The sequence below is a fragment of the Gavialis gangeticus genome, unplaced genomic scaffold (assembly GCF_001723915.1).
Source record: "Gavialis gangeticus isolate Ggan-Ray unplaced genomic scaffold, GavGan_comp1, whole genome shotgun sequence".
Lineage (NCBI taxonomy): Eukaryota > Metazoa > Chordata > Crocodylia > Gavialidae > Gavialis > Gavialis gangeticus.
The window spans coordinates 50,718,391-50,724,508 of NW_017729022.1; the positions used below are offsets into that span (position 1 = coordinate 50,718,391).

Sequence of the window (6,118 nt, forward strand, 5' to 3'; positions counted from 1 at the left end):
AGTGTGGGAAGGTCAAACAGCTTCCCCCTATTTGTGTCTGTGCCCCTGCCTCCTCTGCCCCCCTGCAGCCTTGGGTTCCTTCTTCCTCCCATCCTATGCTACCTCACTCACCCCGGCCTCTGCTCTCTCTCTGCACCTCCCTCCCCACTGCCTGGTCTCTGCCAGCAGGCTCTAGCCTGGGGTAGGCACTGAGCATGGCCCTAGTTCAGCACCCGTAGCAGCTTGTGTGGGCTGTTTGCTGCTGCTGCTGTGGGATTGGGCTGGGCTCCAGGCTGCAGTGTGCATGAAACAAAGGTAAGCAGGGAAGGGAGAGGGGCAAGTGGGGGAGCAGAGGCTATGTGGTGTGAGGAGAGAGGAGGGAAAAGGCTGCAAGGGGAGATGGCAGGGTGCAGAGGAAGCGGGGGAGTAGGCAGCAGCCGTGGCTATGACCTGAACCCCAGGTAGGGGCTGAAGCCCAAGTCATAGCAGCCACCTGCCCCCCTGTACATCATTTTAAGACAAGGAACATTTTTCCCTACATTAAATGGGGGGGGGAGGAAAGGGGGGCGCTTGCCTTAGAATTGGGTAAACCTAGTATTAATACAATGTCATGGTACAGTTATTTGCCTCCTGGCTGAATATACCAAAGCGATATAATCAACGTGATTAGCTTCTGCAGGGCTTCTTTTTTGTTCTGGACTGACTTGGTCCTCAGAATGGAGGCAAGTAATGTTGCAGCGATTCCACATCTCCCTTCCCCCACCAAATACTCAGAGCCAAGTGAAGCCCTTTTCCTTGCATGTAAATGTACACCCCAATTTTCTGCAAGTGGTTTTGGGGAAAATGGGCAGTTTGTATTTCATTCCTGCTGCAGTTTCATCCTTGGTTTTTTCTGTAGGTCCTTACTCTGATCACATTTGGAAGCTGTGAAAGACCTGGAGAGAGGCTGCTTTCACTTCAATGAATATTTGATCAGTAAGGGGAATTCCCCAATAGAGCCTGATCTCTATGGATTTCCAGCTGATTTGTGTGGGACTCAGAGAAAACTCAGAATATCACCTGAGTGCTTGCCGCAGCTGAGCTAGTTGAATCTTATTCATCACTGCATTTAATTTTTTGGACTTCATTGTGCCATTTTATCCCTGGCATTTACTTTAAGTTACATTTTAAAGCTACCACCCCTTTTCTGCCCCTGCAGTGACTTAACACCCTGCCACTCTCACCAGCATCCCAGATGGCCTCTGTGAGCTTGCCAGTACCACCCTGGGAGTAGCTATTAAAAAGCCATGCCTGGGAAATACAAGACTCTCACTTCCCTATGGTCCCAGGAGCAGCACGTGCTACCACTATAGCTTGCTTAACATTTTTTTCCAACTATTTAAGTTGGTTTAATAAAAGATATCAGATTCACCAAAAGAACCTTGTCTACCACTATAGGTACGCACACAGTTCCTGCCAAAGGATAATTTACCACTTGTCTTTTCCTAACGAGGAAGTTTGGCTGCTGCTTATGGGATCATTATATAGTCAGCCAATTGTTTGCTATGGAAAGCCACCATGCTATGTCATAACTTGCATAATTGCAGGATACCTAGTAAGGTGCTAATGGAGTATAGGATTGACATATTTACCCTGCAGGACTAACTGAAGATAGTGGCAGCCCAAAGGCCCAACACAGGGAGGCTGAGGTCAAGCAGAAGAAATGCAGCTCCATTTCCTTAGTGGGTGATAAGGAACAGTCAGCATGGATTCACTAAGGGCAAGTCATGCCTGACCAACCTGATTGCCTTCCATAATGAAATGACTGGCTCTGTGGATGCAGGGAGACTGGTGTATGTGGCATACCTTGATTTTAGTAAGGCTTTTGATACTGTCTCCCACAGCATTCTCGCAGGCAAGCTAAGGAAGTATGGGCTGGATGAATGGACTGTAAGGTGGACAGAAAACTGGCTGGAGCATTGGGCTCAGACAGTAGTAATCAATGCCTCAATGTTTACTTGGCATCCCAGGGGTGGGCAATTATTTTGGGCAGAGGGCTGTTTACTGAGTTTTGGCAAGCCATTGAGGGCCGCATGACAGGCAGCCGGGGCAGATAAACATTAATTTTCTAAATTTTTTAGGGGCCTTGTGGGCTGGATAGAATGGCGTGGTGGGCTGTATCCAGCCTGTGGGTCGCATTTTGCCCACTCGTGTGGCAGCCCGAGGGGGTCAGTCCTGGGGCTGGTTTTGCTCAATGTCTTCATCAGTGACCTGGAAGATGGAATAGAGTGCACCCTCAGCAAGTTTCCAGATGACACCAAGCTGGGGGGAATAGTAGATACACTGGAGGGTAAGACTAGGATTCAGAGTGACCTAGACAAATTGGAGAGTTGGGCCAAAAGGAAGCTCATGAGATTCAACAAGGACAAGTGCTAAGTCTTGCACTTAGGATGGAACAATCCCACGCACCAGTACAGGCTGGGGGCTGATGGGCTGGGCAGCAGCTCTGCAGAAAAGGACCCGGGGGTCACAGTAGACAGTAAGGTGAATATGAGCCAGCAGTGTGCCCTTTTTGCCAAGGAGGCTAATGGCATACTGGGCTGCATTGATAGGAGTGTTGCCGGTAGGTCAAGGGAAGTCATTATTCTCTTCTATTCAGCACTGGTGAGGCCACATCTGGGGTACTGTGTTCAGTTTTGGGCCTCCCACTACAGAAAGGATGTGGACAAATTGGAGAGAGTCCAGCAGAGGGTGACAAAAATGGTGATGGGGCTGAGGGGGACATGACTTATGAGGAAAGACTGGGGGAACTAGGCTTATTTAGTTTAGAGAATAGGAGCCTGAGAGGGGATTTAATAGCAGCCTTCAACTACCTGAAGGGGGCGGGGTCCCAAGAGGATGGAGCTGGACTGTTGTCAGTGGTGGCAGATGACAGAACAAGGAGCAGTGGTCTCAAGTTGCAGCAGGAGAAGTTTAGGTTAGATATTAGGATGAATTCTCTCACTAGGAGGGTAGTAAAACACTGAAACAGGTTACCTAGAGAGGTTACCCAGAGGTGTGGTGGAAGCTCCATCCTTGAGGGTTTTCAAAATCTGGCTAGACAAAGCTTTGGGATGATTTGGTTGGGGCCAGTCCTGCTTTGAGCAGGGGGTTGGACTAGATGACCTCCTGAGGTCCCTTCCAACCCTCACTTTTTATGCTTCCTCTGTGTCAATGTAGCTCTTCAGCCACTGGGCAGGTGAATGCTTTTAATATCAACACCCAAGAGCATTCTTTAAGCTTGTAGGGAAATAAAATAAACCCACTCAGGAATTTTCGAGGCTTAGTTTTCATCACACATCCTTGAGCTGCAGAATCAGAGTTTTTCTCAGTCATCAAATCCTGTCCCTTCACACTCACCTAGCAATTCCCTTCACACACTGAAGTTCTTCAGACAAGTGGTGAAACCAAGCATTGATTTCCTGTTTGTTAGGCATTGAGCTGTCAGGCACAGAATGATAAAAAAGGGTTAGAGTTGGTAAAAAAATATTAATTCAAAGTACACAGTCTGCAAACGCTAAGACCCTCTCCCAAAAATTCTTGGCTAACTGTTATCTTGGCAAGATAACAAAAGAGTCAAAATAGACATGATTATAAATATATCTTTTTTAGTCCACTGGCTTCGAGGTTGTTGCTCTGTTTTGCCATGTGAGAGACCTCTCATGACCTCAGCTGTCAGCTCTCTCTCAGGGATATGTCTACCTGGAAAGCAAAGGTATGACTAGATTGTATAGGCAAATATTTATATAGGTTCCCATCTGGCTTGCACAGGTCACAACTGCAGTGAAGACAGGGTGGTGCAGGCTGTCCCTCAAGGAACCCTGTTTCATATACCAGTTGCTATTCTGTGCTGCTGGTGTCTTCACTGATCTTATTACTTATGCTAGTTAGACTGAAGCTGGCCCAGGCCTGCCTGCCGTCACTAGTCACACCTGCATTTTGCTCTGTAGCAGTCATCAACCAAGCAACAGTCCAAAGGTAGAGTGCTGAGCCCTGGCAGACAACAGGGATCCTATGCTGTTCCTCCAGCCAAATAAGGTGTACCAGTGTGTGAATGTCAGGAATTCACTATGAATTTGAATTGGGGTTTGGACCCTAGAAATGGGGCATTCAGCAGAATACAATTTCCGATCACCAAACAAACCTGACTTTGTTTACCACTTCTGTCAACATTTGTCCCATCTTCATTTCAGCTGAGTTTGGGTGGTTGGTTGGTGGAGTCTCAGTTTCATCTCTGTTGTGTGAATACCACTTGTACGAGTCAGCTTGTTCATTTCTATTGGTAGAAGACAGAAAACCCCTCAGACATTGCCTTTCCACCATGAGAAAAACACTCACAGCATTGATATCCCCTTCCACTGAATCAACCTTTTTGAAAAAGAGGCAATTTAAACAAAAGCCCAAATAGAATTTTTATCCCCAAAGGGAAAAAGGCCAGAAACTCCATGAAATCCACTAGGATGCCGCTCACACTACTAATTTGGTGTAGAAGGTGCCCCAATTACAACAGCAATGGGTGGCAATATAAACAGGGTGACCATAGTTATTTTACGGACATCTGGGATGGGGAAGGTACGGTGGGGGAGGGGGGAGATGGGTGCACACACGCGCACACACACACATACACATGTGTATGTGCTCCGGGCCAGGGCTGGAACAGAGAGCACAGTGCCTTTCTCACTGGAGCTGCGGCTGTGAGCTGGCAGTGGGGCGCCGGCCAGGCTGGGGGGTCTGGCTGGGTCTGACTCACGGCTCTGGACCCATCCCAGCACCTGCAGCTGCATCCTGGCTGTGCGCCTCCAGGCCAGATGAGCTTAGCAAGTGCCGACTTCACAATCCCCTCCGTAGTTAGGGCAGGGTGTGACTGGGATGGGGCTGGGTGCTTTGCATGAGGCCTGTGGTGATGCTGGCTCAGCCTGCCCTAGCTCAGGGATGCAGGTCCAGGGTGTGGCTGCAGGTGCTGGGATGGCACCAGAGACGTGAGTCAGCAGGAGGCAGACAGAGACCATGCAGCACCCTCAGCCCTGGCAACAAAGGCATCATGTTCTTCAGCACGCATGCATGCACGCACACTCAGGGACTTTTGCTTTCATTTTCTCCAATGGCTGGGAGACTGAGACAGCCTATAAATTCCAGGACTGCCCTGGCCACCCCAGCACATATGGTCACCCTAAATATAAAGCCTTCAGAGTGATACAAGAAGGCAGTAATCACCAGGCTCAGATAACCTGGGCAAGGTAGAATAAGAACTCTCAGAAAACACAAACTTTATTCAAAATTGTTTGAGAGCTTGGAAAAAAGCCTGATTTGCTCAAATCACCTTTCACTTCATATGAACACCTTTGTCATTTTCAAGACTCCCAATTAGAGAAGGATCAGAAAGAAAGAAAATGTGGCAGCATAAAGGCTTTTATTTTTCTGTTTCCTTCTGTCTTCTTTCATCCGAGTCAAAACCAGAAGTTCCAAAGCCTGCTCTGGGCAAATTTGTAGTTCAATCTTGCAAGTTCCTGAATTTCAGCTATGGACTAATCCATCTGCTCCTACACACCAGTGTCACAACTTACAAGTGAAAATTACAAGCCTCAACCAACGGCACAGATAGATAAGTTCTGGGTAAATCCTCTACTTTTCCTGTAAGGCTCTTTTTTCCTCCTCAAACTTTTTATACTCTTTTTTCTCCTTTTCTGGGCTGCCCATGCTAGGAGGCTGGCTGAAAGGGCTGCACAGATAAAAATAAATATCACAGTCACCAAATGATGCCCAAGGCAAGCCTAGGGTTAGTTACTCATCCCAGGCATTGAGAGACATTCCCAGCTTCTTATCAGTCTATTCTCCATACCCAGCTTGCTGGACAGTCATTTTTGCAGATTTATTTTCAGTCTTGCAATTCTGTAACACTGCCAGCTGCTGTTATTACTTCTGTTATAAATAAAATTATTTATTTTTTTATTTATATACCATGGAGCTTCCTAGGAAAGTAGTTCTCTTCCTAGGAAATGGGTAACCATGTCACAGCCTCCAGTAGCACACATACCCTTTTTGGAGTGGAGAGGCAGGTAGTGTGGGAAGGTCAAACAACTTCCCCCTATTTGTGTCTGTGCCCCTGCCTCCTCTGCCCCCC

General features: G+C 47.6%; 2 protein-coding genes across 2 annotated transcripts in view; one reads left to right on the plus strand and one right to left on the minus strand.

The window, feature by feature from the left end:
• The window catches only part of LOC109295821, a 12,986-nt gene extending 7,333 nt beyond the window's left edge, over positions 1 to 5,653 (minus strand). The window contains exon 1 of the mRNA XM_019514892.1: positions 5,624 to 5,653. The gene's annotated coding sequence lies outside the window, so the exon portion shown is untranslated. The remainder of the gene's footprint in view (positions 1 to 5,623) is intronic.
• Positions 1 to 6,118, plus strand: part of LOC109295820 (heat shock 70 kDa protein 12A-like) — a 74,330-nt gene that overhangs the window by 20,815 nt on the left and 47,397 nt on the right. The window lies entirely within an intron of this gene.